At 40.7% G+C, this 14,210-nt stretch overlaps 1 long non-coding RNA gene across 2 annotated transcripts; it reads left to right on the top strand.

Annotated features, from left to right (window-relative positions):
- The first annotated feature begins 383 nt into the window (after positions 1–383).
- On the top strand, positions 384–13,659 carry LOC132526390 (uncharacterized). 2 transcript variants are annotated; one of them, XR_009542547.1, is made up of 4 exons: positions 384–848; positions 1,084–1,957; positions 10,499–10,647; positions 10,770–13,659. It is a non-coding gene; the product is annotated as an uncharacterized LOC132526390 (long non-coding RNA). The 2 variants fall into 2 exon arrangements; XR_009542548.1 differs by having other exon boundaries at positions 386–848; positions 1,277–1,957.
- Positions 13,660–14,210: the final 551 nt, after the last annotated feature.

Below are 14,210 nucleotides of genomic sequence, written 5' to 3'. Positions count from 1 at the left end.
ATTTGTATAACACAGTGTCTGGCCTTCCCCCTGACCTGCTGGTGTATTTTTGGTCTCATTAGTAGTCAGGCAGAAGCCTTAGTGCATCCGGTGCTGGGAGTCAGGGATGAGACACACGACAGCAGAGAGAAGGAGCGGGCGAGAGGATATTAGAAGAGAGTCTTGCCTCCAAGATATGGAAGGAAGTGAGAAATGACAGGACGACGGCAAGCTTTGTATGGAGGAGCCTGGCAGGGCGGGGGAGCCGTGAGGAGCGCGAAGTGGGTTCTCAGAAGCCCTAGAAGAGCTAAAGGTGATTAGAGGGGGATATTGATTCCTTACTCTGCCAGAGATTTAAGCAGGCATGCGAGGAATCTGCACCATGGTTGGCAAAAGGAGACCCATCGCCTCCTGTAACCAGACACTCGGGCTTTCCAGGAGCCCAGGGAGAGAACCGAGAAGAAAGGGGGCAGTGTGGTCTAGGAAAATTCAACTTGTCGCTGATTTGTGCCTGACGCTTGCTGTCCGTCAGCAGCCTCCCTTACAATCTTTTTTTCCTCTCTCTCCCTTTTTTTCTTGCCTTCTCCTTCTTCACTGAAGCCTAGGGGAGCCAGTAAAGATTAAATGTGCTTTCTCAAAGGCAGCCACTTCATGCTGCTATGTCGAAAGGGCCATTATTATTATGTTTTTAACAGTAAAAGAAAAAGGGAGAGAGGTTGAGAGAGAGAGAGAGAGAGAGAGAGAGAGAGAGAAGCTAGGTAGGATGATGACGGACTAGCTTTTCTGAGAGGAAAAGGAAAAGGGAAGGGAGAGAAAAAGGAGAGACCCTGAACTGAACAGAGGATTGTGCCTGCGAAGAACCTACAGAGGTGAGAAAAAAAAGTTGTCTTGAAGATGGGGTGGAGGGGGGGTGGGATGTTGAATAACCCTGTACAGAGAGAAAAGAGACATAATATAGCTGTCTTGCTCCTATGATTCTATTTTGTAAGGTGGGGGGAGGGGGCAGAGGGGGGTAGATCCTGGAACTTTAACTGTTTTTAGTTGCATATGGAAATACATACAAAATATTTAGCATTTTTCCTAAGTGCCCGAGGCCCCCTCCAGTGCCTTCCTTTGCAGGGGCTGCTTTGTCATTCTCTTTGACTAGCCATCCATCCACCTTGCTCAGGCTGGAATAAAAGAAGAAAAAGAAGGAGGAAAGGAAAGGAAACAGAAGGAAAGAAAAAAAGGGGAAGAAAAAATTTTTAAAGAGTCATCTTCCCACCCACTTCCCCTCCCTTTCGTTTCATTTTTGGAGGCGGCACTAGGAGCCATCTCCGCAGAGGAAAACCCAGCTTCCAGGCAGACGCGGGGAAGCGACGATCTATCAGGTACAGAGCCCGTAGCTGTCTGCGAAGATGGAGGGGAATTGTGCTTCGGATTCCTCCGAAATATTGGCAAACGGCTTCAAAGGATCCGCGGCGGGAGTGGGGCGGGGGAGATGCGCCTCCCCGGCTCGCGCCCACCCCTTCCCACTCGCCTCGACCAAGTGACAGCCTGGTGCTGGCTCGGGGTGATTTGGCCTTGGCTCCAGCCAAGCAGCTGATGTACAGGAGGCCCTTCGCAGGACTGGCAAAGTGCACGCTAAAGAGAGAAGGAGGAAATTTTGAAAAGCAGCCCTGGGGAGGGTTCTCATTCTTCGAAAAACATTTTTTTTTTGAATTTTTAACCGAATATTCTCAAAATTTGATCAGCCCCATTCCCTCCCTCCACTCCCACCGAATCGCCCTTTTTAACCCCCTCTCTCGTCAAAGCATAAACTACAGAGTTACAGTCTCTAGATTTGGTGTATCGCTTCCTGCCCCCGCCTCCCCCTCCCTGCCCAGCTCTCAGTCCTCTATTGAAACACCTCGCCCAGGCAAGCGCCCTGCAGCTCACATTTCCCCCCCTGGCCCGGACGGTGCTACTGGAGGCTGCAGCCCGACTCCACTTCCAATGGGTGAGTTTCAAACGCTCTTCGTATGTATACTTTCCAAGCCTCCAAATCCTCCTGCTTGGTCTTCTCCTTCTCGAAACCTGATTTGGATGGTTTTGCATGCGGCATGCTCGCCCAGGGGGGAAGAGATGCCTCGGATTTTCTTTACCGTCATTGGTGCTAGTTGTAAATTAAAGCTTTGACGTTTAATCTTGATTGTAGACCGTGGTTTGAAAAACGTGAGCATTTCTGAGTCTATCCATATTGTTTTCCATTTTAGTAAACTCTTTTGCCCAAAGCTTCAAAGAGTTTTCTCTGATAGACTGGCGATTGTATGTTCAGGTATGTATATGCGCCCACAGACGCTGCGTACGTTTGTATGTTTCTACTATACTTACGTGGAATCCAAATTTTGTGAAGGAAGGCAGCTTAGAGAGCGAGGGAATATCCTGCCACCTGTTTGTTGTCTTTTAGTCGTGAACCTCGAACAGAAATCGCTTGTCATTCCTGTTTTGCTTTGTTTTGTCTCAAGAAAGAACAATTTAGTGCGCTCCTCTCAATCCCTGAGACCCTAACTTGTGATGTTTACCGTTTCAATCCACGGGTTAGGCTCTTGGGAGCTGCGAGCCGTGCCTTTGCATCCTGGAAATTTGGTGGAACTTTTTTTTTCTCTGAAGCAAAAACAAAAGAAAAGAAAGTTTGTCTGAAGTGCTTGAGTGCACCTCTGAGGTTTTCATTGTTAGATGGGATCAGGTGACCAGAAAAGTGGCAGCTCCTGGATTTCTGTTAAAGTAGGTATATATTGTGTGATAATAGCGTGTTGGCTGCGATGTGTACGCATGTTTATTATTGATGCCTGAGGCTTGTGGAACTCACCTACCCTGGTCTATTCCTTGAGAGCAACACGCAGTACTATCCGAGCGTAACAAGAACAGCTCAGTACCTGGTGGTTGACCTCAGAACCTATCAGCTGAAGTCCCAGCATGCCCCATGCCTCCAACTTTTCAACTCAACAGTTAATCTTAAAATTGTGCCCAATTAAAATGGGCATGTGGGTAGAGTATATATTCAGTGCCCACATATGTGTATCATATATGGCTGGACAGTGAACACACAGACACAAATAGGGACGAGCCAGTAGTGTGAGCTAAAATATCAGTAGGCTAAAAATTCCACTCTTGCTAGACTTACAAGAAGGATGGAATTTATGGTGTTAACAAAGATTAAATTTGTATTACTTGGCAAGACTTTAAAAAATAAAATAAAAGGAGAGGTTATAGCTTCCTTGCCTGACATCTATTTTAAAATGTTATACACAATGAGTTTAAAAGTAATAAGGACTGGAAATGTATTTTCTAAACATATAAAAGGAAAGAAATAAAAGGAAATATATATTTTTAAACATATAAAAGGAAACAGCACACGCACACAATTATTGTATCACTTAGAAGTTATCAATACCTATTTTTTATTTAAAAATTAGAAAAAATTGATCAGGATTTATATAATCCAACGAAGTTATTTATAACACCAAACTGTGCAGTTAAAATTATCTTCTCTTAAGGTAATTGTTAGCATTACCTAGTTTGCAGTTTTCTAAAAATGTAACTTTTGATACCACAAGAATCTCGGTGATTTAGATCTATCTCATAGTTAGAGAAGAGAAACAGTAACTTACCTTTTCTTTGTTGTGAAAAATTCCAGTATACAATTTCATCTAAACCATTTTAGTACTCTTGAGCCAACATTTATCTTCTATTTTTGGAAAATACCTAAGTCAACCCTGACTTCAAATGCTTTCTTCTTTTAAAGACTTTATGTCGGTTATAACCTTGTTTTATACGTTGCCGAAGGTTAAGGAAACTGTTCTTTTCCTGCTTTTCTTTTTTTAAGTGTTTATTGCCATTTTAGTCATTGACTCCAAATCGTAGTCAAGAAACCATTTTGTATCAGAAAACTGAATTGAGAAAACGAATTGTGCAACAATTGCACTGTGCTTTTTGTCGAAACGTCCTAGTAGTTGTAATGTTTAAATATTACTTTCAAGCCTTTGATAGCCTGAATATGCGTCAGAGAAAAGAGCTATTTGATTTTCAAGTTATCTTTTGGTTTCTATACAATGGATTAATGATTTTCCCCCATCTTAGCTGATGTGCATGCATAGGCATTTGGAAATTATGGAAAGGCATATATTTAACTTATGGATATATAATTACCACTTGATTCATATCAAGTATTTGCCAAACATTTGGTGCTTTTCGAGGTCAAAATATAGCTGCATCTTATTCTATGAAACTGTATGCAGGGATCAATAAAAGCATGCTGGATGTAATTCTTCTGTGATTTTTAAATGATAACAGCATAGTAATTTAATACAAGTGATACAGTTTATATTGCAAGGCACTCTTTCGGGTTTTTTTTACATGTTTTCACCTGGATTGCTCATGTCCTAAGGTTGCTATCATAGGATTGATCATACAGGCATTTAGGAGTGCGTAACGACACACGAGATTTTATATTTCAGCAGGGAAGTGCTTCAGTATAAGGGCAGATTTCTCAACACCCCTTCTTCCTCACCAAGCCCATCAGTGAAGTTCAGTGAAATGAATAACATAATTGGTGGTTGGTTCAATCACTACCAGTCTAGACTAGCCCAGACGCATCAATTAGAGGGGGCTGTCTTTTAAAGGGAGAGTGCCACCGAAACAAGCAGGGCATTATTGATACTGATCTTTAAAAGTGCAAATCCAGCTTGGCAGATAAAAAAAAAAAATAAGGCAGGGAAATTGGGGGGGGGGGTGCATTGCGGGAAGAAAAGAGAAAGAAGTGAACTGGAGCTTTCGGACACAGAAGGACAGGAAGCTTGAGAGAAAAGGAGAGGGGTCAGGAGTGAAATGCAATGCAGCACTTCCTTGCAGCACACAGTTACAATTCAGTTCACAGGGCACACTGGTTCACCGTATTTTTAACTAGATTCCCCCCCGCCCCACCTTTTTTTTTCATTCCTTTTTTGCCTCTGTTTCCAAAGAACTGCCAGCTTAAAACCCATGCAGTTGGAAATTTAACAGCTCTAGGAAGCTCTAGAGAGAATAAAGCCAAGAGTAAGACGAACCAGCCAAAACTCCTTTTGCAACATTTTTCCCCAAAAGAAAAACACAGAAGATGTTTATTTTTCAAGTCTCTAATTCAACCTTAAAAAAAAAAAATCAACTGTACAAGTGAACAGGACTCATTTTAAACCCAGCACCTGGGAACTAATTTTATGGGCAAGACACCTTTAGGTAAACAGCTTATAGTCTTCTGCTGAATACAGTAAAATTATGAAGAATGTAACAAAAGGCTTTAGTAATTTGGTGGTTGGTTTTTCCTTTTTCTTTTTTTCTTTTTTTTTTTTTGGATGTATAAAGCACAGATGATTTAGAAAGCGTTAGGAGCACATCTAGCCCCAGGGAAAGAAAATGTTTGATTGGTATTAATTAAAACACTGCTAATATATTCTAATAAAATCAAATTTAACATTCTAAACTAATCCGCTTGGTATGTCAAAGGAAAAGAAAAGTATTATCTTATTTGCATCTCTGCAATCCAAATGCATTTGCTCATTCAGCAGAATTAATTTTTATCACCAGTCTGTTTAATCTTCTCACAGATTTAGCCAAACTTATTCTTTCAAACTAAAAAGGATCAGGGTAGGGAATCCATAAAGGTATTCGGAAGACTAGTGACTGTATTTAGTACCGGCTTTATTTTATGATTTTTTTTTTTTTCTCTTCATTCGCTGTAATGGGGTGTGGAGGAAAACGGTGAGTCTGCAGCGAGAATGATGAATGGTTAATTCTCCCTCTTTCTCTCCTACCTACCGGGTTATTTAGGAATTCCAGTTGCCAAATTATGTGAGTGGCCTTTATTTACAGGAGTGATGTTGGTCTGTTGATTAATACCTCACTTATTTCTAATTTCAGAATCCTATTTTTTTACAAATTCCTAATGAAAAAAAGGATCTTAAACCAGAGACCAATTTGCCTTTTCTCAATTATTTTCAACTGTAGGCCTCCTAAGAGAAAGTGGGAGGTGAATGTAAAATTTTTGTCACTAAGAACTGAGTTCTTTGTTTCCTTTTTAAGTCAAAATTTCTACAGAAAAAATCATACTTCTATGAAACGGCGAGTTTTACGCTCTTTACTGTTAAACTCTCACAATGGATAAAATTGTCCCAAAATGACATCATAGCCAAAATGTTTCTCCTCTCATTAGTCTCCCATGACTATGATATCATATGTAAATATGTGCCTCACACACGAAATGAATGGGCCATAAATACCAAGGACCACATTTGTATATTTCAAAAAAAAAAACCCCAAAAACGAGGAATTCTGCACACTCTCAAGGAGATGTAAACCCACTGACTCAACCACTGATGATACTGCCTCTTGCTCCACTGCCTTTTCCAGTTCTTGGATGTAAAAGAGCAATCGCAGTTCGGTTTCACATGTATTGTTCTATAATCCAGGCAATAAATGCTAATTAGTAATGCTCAAGGATCCGACCATTCAGAGTCATTATCATAATTTACTTCTTCCTTGTTAAAGACATTCCTTGCTGATTAAAAAAAAAAAAAATGAAGTCGTCGTTTTACCACTGCACTGCAGTGGAAATACACTGGAGAGGTGTTCAAGGTATAGGAATATCGCTCTGACTGCATTTGAAGTCACCGACATGTGCCTCTTAGCTTATTCCAAATGGAATTGCAACTTGATTTTGAAAAAGAAATTCATGTCAATGCACAAAGTTTTGCATGTGCACCAGGAATGTATGATTGTATTTTACAAACCCCAAGGCTCCTCCTTCCCCGCCCACCCCCTTTTCTAAAACCACTTACTGAGCAGAACAAAGGAAACTGCTAACTATAGAGGCATCATTAAATATGAACAGCAACAGCGTGATAAAGTATGTGATATGACAACATATTTCATTGCACAAAAGTGCAGATAATTAAATAATTCAATAGTAACCCTGGTTAATTAGCAGAAAGTTCTTTAAGGAGGACTCAAGAAAATGGATCCAATCAACTTGAATAATATGCTCCATTCTCCAGGATCACAAATATGTATTTGGTTATTTGATGATTGATTGATTGATACAGAAAGATGAGGACAAAAGCCTATTCTTCAAAACGGAGCTTTGACCTGGTGTCATCTTTAGGACAAATTAGTCATATGCTTTAACAGAGCAGAATTGAATGTAGGGCAGTCTCTGTTTTCAGTCCAAGGTATAATTTGCCATTCTCTTGCACACTTCTCTTTTAGCAGTTGATCTAAAAAATCATCAGTCCCTTAGCTTTTCATGTCATTGCCTCAGAATATGTATGGAGCCTTCCCCACATTTTCTAATGAGGCTCTTGTTTAAGTATTTTTCTTATTGCTTGAAGCAAATAAGGATCCTCTGCACAGAAGGGACAGAATAAATAACCATATGCTGAACATTATCTTTGGTGGACCCCTCCCCTCTCGCTTTATCCATCAAGGTAATATTCCCAGTGTTCATTGTTCATTGGTCCTTTAAGGAAGAGCTTCAGTTTTTACATGAGGGCTGTAAGCACATTAGAGGAATAATTCCCTTTGGATACTATACAGAAGGAGCCACCTGCAAAATGTTGATGCTGTTATTGAAATCTCAAGTGGAATCAGCTTTCAAAAAATTAGATATTAGATACATCCGATATAATTTGCAATGTGTAATTATACTAATGTGCATATAGTTGTGTGTTGCTTTACACGTTGCCTACTTGAGATTTCCCCCCCCCCCCTTGGGCATTTCTCCTCATTTGAAATGGCTCCTGAGTAGAATGTTTTTAAAGTCAGCTTTTATTTTTTTTAACTCCTTGTTAATTAATATAAGAAGCAAAGAACTCTGTGTTCTTACGCAAGAATGAATGTGTCTGACCTAGATGTTGGAAACTCACGATTACTAAAAGGGTTAGCATTGTGGATACTTGCATTGTGCATAAGATATTTGCTGCTCTTTACTGATTGAGTCTTCATCTCGACTTTGGCAACTTGAAGTAATGGAGAGTGTTAGAACAGTAAATCGTATTCATAAGATATCTATTTCCTTTATTAGAATAATGAGATAAAATGCCAGGGAAATGGCCTTAGGCAGAGATAATAATCTTAATTTAATCAAAGTAATAAAAATAATAACAAACAACTTCTTTCCTATTTTTCCTCCACTTTTCGTGACACGTGATGAATAACTGAAACTCTGCCTCAGGTCATTTATGCACTCACATCACTTTCCCTTTTGGTGTCTCAATATGGTGTCTCCTGGACTGGAGACCCCACCACACCAAGGAGCTGACCCTGAAGATCTAGCCATTAAGGCACGATCCAGGCAGAGCAACAGTGAGGGGATTGGTCAGCCTGGCACTTGGCACTTGCTGTGTGCTCAGTGGGTGGAGATGCTTCTGATATAAATGTGGAGAATCATCCCCATCAGATCACAGAGGGACCTCAAGCAAGGCAATGCCAGGGTCCCAATTTATGCTTAGACGTTCAGGAGACAAAGAGGATTCCAAGGGAGGCTCATGTTAAGAGGATACAAGATATAACTCATTCCAATTAAGTAGCCACAGCCCCCAAAGAAAGCTGATTTGTTAAACTTTTGACTCATAATAGACACCTGGAGTATGGTGCTGTGCATGTTTATACTATTTATTCCTCAAAATTCATTTTGCTGACGGGGTCCAGAGACATTGTGCATGGGCTCTATCTATGCAACACCAAAACAATACGTTGATTTACTTTTCATCTGCTGATGTATGTGAGAGCTTTGCATTATTAGCTACCCAAAGGAGTCACACAAGAATTTTGTGACACGTCCTTCCTTGTTGCAGTGGCATTTTAGTTGATGCACAAATGAGTCTCATACACATGTATCAAAAGCTTAGCACCCCACCCTCCCATTCTATGTTCACAAAATAATAAATTCTAAAATCTGTAAGATGTATATTTAATTAGTCATCCAGGGTCAGTTTTGCATGCTTGATCAGAACAGAAAAATATCTATTAACAATATTTAACAGTAGGGTATTTTACCGGTTTTCGGAAATATATATATATATATTATACCTGCCATCTAGAAAGAGAACCAACATTTTCAATGTGTCCAAAGCATTTAGTGCAGAAAGAGGGGTGTGTGCTAGTAAATCCCTTTTGATGTACCTAACTCATTATGCATCTTCATTGTGCTAGCATAATGAAGAAGCTGACAGTAAAGGCTTTAGTTAATTTCAGGTCCACCTGCAAAGTATACTGCATTCATAACAACTTTTGTAGAATGAAAGAAACATTAATACAGCTCTTCCCAAATATCCTTGTCTGTAAAATAAGTGGGTTGGATTAGTTGGTCTCTAAACTCTTCTCCAGCAGGGAATTTTTGAAGCGATTCTTACAGAGGTATAAGAACAATTTCAGGACCCTTGAATCCACAGTCTATTTGCACCAACAGCTGCCCTTTAAAGTTATATTTGATCCCACCTCCAGGCGCTGTACTTACTAACATATTTTGCCTTGATGCTAAAACAGTGAAGACTGAAGTTTCAGGAAGGGCAGGGACAGAAAAGAGGAACAGGCGAAGAATGAGAAAAGCTACACAGTGGGAGAAGGAATTTCTTGATCTGAGATCTAAGCCCATTTCCTTCAACATTAACATAGAAGAAACCCAGAGGAGCACCTGCCTTTCTATTTTAAGACCATATTCTTTAGTCCTTCTGCCTTCATTAATTGCTTGCAGTATCCTTTGGTTTTTTTCCATTGGGTTGACATCTTTGAGTTTCAGTTTCCCCTTTCTACTTGATGCATTTATATCATGTTAATATCCCCTTCAAAAGCCTACAGTTGTTACACCCTTCCCAAATTAAACCTTAGCGTGTTCAAAACCTCCTGAAAATTGCCCCGCCCATTTTCTCAAACCACGCATAACCTCTTCTTGAATTAAGGGAGCCCGCTCTTCCAGGCTTCCAGATCTTTGAGTACGCTCTCACCCAAGCTTTTCCTCTCTGCACGCTCTGCCTCTCCACCTCTTCTACATTTCAGAAACCTTTCTTTTCTTTCTCGCTTTCTCTTCCTCCCTCCTCCTTCATCCTTTCTCTGTCTCTCCCCTCCCTTTCTCCCTTCCTTCCTTCTCTCCCTCTTTCTTTTTCTCCTTTCCTTCCTCCCTCTCTCCCTTGTTCCCTCCCCTTCCTCCTTCCCTTCCTCCCTCCCTCCTTCCTTCCTCCCTCTCTCCCTCCCTCCCTTCCTCTTTCCCTCCCTCCCTTTTGTGGTTCCTTTCATTCTTTCTTTCGGGGGGCACCATGTGTCATCCTCTGAGCCAGGCACTAGAAATACAAAGACACATACAAGGAATTGACATCGACTCCTAACCATTCTAGTGACTCCGTTCACTCCTACATTGCTAAGCACTGATGTGCCCTTACTTATTTGATTTCGCATGTAGTCTTTAGATTTAGTTGAATGTGTCCTTAATGTCCTGTGTTCTTTTGTTGTTTTCCTCCGTGTCCTATTTCAGTAAGTTGCCTGTTGGATAAACCTGAAGTTATTCTTACGGAGCGCACTCTCCCAGAGCGAGGATCGTGGTGCTCTCACACACTCTCAAGCAATCCTGTTGCTTGACTGATTCCTGAACAAGATGAACAATGAGCAAGCTCCGTTTTTCTGGTGATGCAGCATTTCACTCCTAGTTAGAAATAGCATGGCTCTCAAAGTATCATAACATTCCTCTATTTGTATTAAAGAGTCAATGTGATAACCTTCTGTGATGTGTTCTGTTATTTTTTTAGTCGTGTTGATGTCCTTTCAGCTGGTCCTATAGTTCCCCCTCCTCAGGAATGTCTCCCCAGTGAAAGGACACAGACCACAGAGACTGCTGTCCTGATGGACGCTCAAGCCGACTGTGAAGTTGAAACAAAGAAAGCGATCACCTGAAGACACCTCTCCTGCCAAGTGACACACCCACATGCTGCACCTTCAGCCAATAGAATCTCAGAACAAGAACAAGGCAAGCTTTTCAAGAAACAGAAGCACTTAAGAATGACGTGTAGATTTCGAAGGAGCCAAGGACTTTTCCCTTCGTCATGTGTATTCCTGTTTGTATTTAAATTCTGTGTGACATTCATTTTTAAAAAACTTTTTTTCTAGTATGAATGAATATGCTTATTAATGCACCGATTTTTAAAATAGAAAGTTGTTCATGCCGGAAGTAAATTGAATGTTAGCCACACACCGAGTTTGACCTTCAGAGTGACTTAAAGAATATAAAGTTCTTTTGAAATAATGAAATAGTGGGAGGCGATCCAAAGGATGAAATAATGGTGAGAACTCAGACTGTGGCATAGAAATACAAGATCCCGCTGACGCCAGCCAACCAACCAACCATTCTTTTTATCGGGCAAGCTAGGTTCTGTGAGATGTGGTCAGTGCCTCTGAAGAGTTTAAATCTAGTGAGGCAGAGGCACATAAACTTTTGAAAAGATAAGTAACAAATCAGGTCAACTGATAAGAGCAAAACCAAAACAAAGCCAAAGATATAAACAAGGAGCTCAGGGGTCACCTTAAGCTGGGCAAACTGGTCTGTTTAGGGAAGAAAGTTCCCAAAGGAGGAAAATACAAGATGAATCTTAAAGGCTGTTAAAGATTTAGATAAGTGGAAAGGAAGGAGAAAATAGAGGCCTTTAGGTGGATGCAATATTGTGAGAAAAGTCAGAGAGGAAAGCATCTACGTGGTGGTTTTAGGGAATTATGAATATACATGTCTTCTGCACTGCATCCCTGACTTTCAGTGCCAATGTATAGATATATATACGGTGAAGACTTTGCACACACACACTTCCCCCCTCCCTCCCTAGGGGTAGCCTAGAATTATAATCATATTTCTTCCATTAAAGCAACTGATAGGAAGATTTGTGATTTTTCTGTTAGCCTAGTAACAATGGATATCTATTGAGTTCTCACTACATGTTAAGCATTTTCTATGTTAACTCTCTTAAGCCTCACAACAACCTTGCCACATAGATGTTGTTTTTTATTCCCATTTTACACAAAGAAAACTGACTTTTAATGAGGTTAAGTAACTTGCCAAACTGCCACATACAGAGTTCACAATCAGAATTGCGATTGCAGAGCTCATGATCTAACGTGCTAAGTCACAATATTGCTACCAACGTTGTAATATTACCGCTTCTATATTCCTCGATATTTTTCTGTGGTAAATAAATAGCTATTTCCCTTAATTAGCTTCTCAAATTTTTCAGTTTTCTGGTTAAGCTCACATGATGGAATGTATTTTCATGAAAGAAATTGAAAAAAATTGGGCAATAGAGTCTATCAGCATTTTAGACCTTTTTTTGGGAGGGGGCCAGACTCTGATGAAACTGTTCACTTCGGTCAGCATGAAATCTCAACTACTTGAGAATAAAAATAGGAGGTGGGCAGAGCTTAAAGGTCCTTTTCTACAGATGTGATAAATCCATAAAGTTTGCGTGACTTACGGAAGATCACACGTTGAAGTGTAGCAGAGGTCGGTCCGGAAACCATGCCGCCCTCAGAGGCTCTTGAACTTCTCCACCCTGTCTAAATGAAGTGTGAGCTTGAATTTGGTCAGTGAAAACATTCTATCTGGGTGATCAGGGAGCATTGTACCTAGTAGATTGCTTCAATTTTGCACCTCTTTGGCTTCTCACCTCAATGTGAAAATTAGCTAGCTACAAACTGACATCTTTAGTTCCAGAAATTGTCAATGGTCCATCCACAAAGAACACACAATGGCCCAAGTTATGTGTGCAACGTCTTCAATGATATTCTTAAGTTATTTGGCATTCTTAGTTCACCTAAACAAACCAGATCTTCTAATGAGCATTTTCTTAACCAGTTTTATGGACAGTATATATTTGTAAGAGCTTCTGCATGAATATTTAAACACGACTGTTTCAAGAGTCCTTATGTTTTTTGAAAATATCAATGGTTATTTGCTATTTTAATTGTTACTAACTCAAGAATACTTCAGCCATAAAAAACTAGAACTGAGGAAACCTCACTCTTCTTTACCAGCCCCTTTGCCTTCAGTTGGCATTTAGTAATGATTAATAAAGTGGTCAGGGGCTTCCCTGGTGGCGCAGTGGTTGAGAGTCCGCCTGCCGATGCCGGGGACACGGGTTCATGCCCCGGTCCGGGAAGATCCCACATGCCGCGGAGCGGCTGGGCCCGTGAGCCATGGCTGCTGAGCCTGCACGTCCGGAGCCTCTGCTCCGCAACGGGAGAGGCCACAAAAGTGAGAGGCCCGCGTACCGCAAAAAAAAAAGAAAAAGTGATCAGCTGGAGAACACAGAAGTTCAAAACATAATTTTGTCTTGAAGGAGTCAGTTAATCTGTGTCTACTTAAGGGCGAGCATCTAGATGTTTGGAAGGATCTGAATATTTGACTGCTGTAAACTTGCGCTTAGATATCTGGCATTGTCACACTTAGACCTCCTGGTGGCTCAGGTCGTCCTGTTTTCAAAATGATGGTCATCGGCCATATCTCACACAGTTCTCATTAAGTGAACTCATAAATAAACAGGTTTTTTTTTTTTTAAAGCGTAGCCAAGCACAAAATGTGACTTTGTTGACATTTTATGAGACTTTGTCATATGTCCCCTGAACCCCCAATAAAAGCAGTGATGCATCAGCTGTGAACTCGTGTTGATTTCTTGGAAGAGTATGCTCTCATAATTTGGGTGTTTTCACTAGTGTGCATCAAAGCTAGTTTCAGGATCTATGAGGAGCAAATGATCTGATGTGGTGGGAAAATTTCAATTTAGAGGCAATTTCTAAATGATCCCATGTTGCCTTTAATAAGCAGCACTATCATTTAGTCAAGTCAGAAACCAAGGTGTGATCCTTGTCTTTCCTCTTTCCACCTGTCATGGCCAATCAGGTAAATCTTTTTGGTTTTTCCTTCTTTCTGTCTTTAAATGTGTCTACTTCTCCCCATCCTCCAACTATTTAAGACAAGTCTCATATCACCTGGACTCCTGCCTCATGCCTCCAGTTTCTCCCTTCCACACTGCTAAGTAGCACCCAGGGAAATCTGTCTAAAGCACAAATATGATCCTATCATTCCACAGTTTCAAACTTTTCACTGGCTTCCCATTGCCCTTTAAATAGCATTACATCTAAAACCTTTCCTATCCTGTTTCCTGGCCCCAACGTTCCTCTCTGGACTCATCAAGTATCACTGCTTTGGC

The sequence above is a fragment of the Lagenorhynchus albirostris genome, chromosome 9, assembly GCF_949774975.1.
Source record: "Lagenorhynchus albirostris chromosome 9, mLagAlb1.1, whole genome shotgun sequence".
NCBI classification, from domain to species: domain Eukaryota; kingdom Metazoa; phylum Chordata; class Mammalia; order Artiodactyla; family Delphinidae; genus Lagenorhynchus; species Lagenorhynchus albirostris.
The sequence above is the reverse complement of the archived record's forward strand: the minus strand, read 5'-3'. Positions and strand labels throughout refer to the sequence as shown.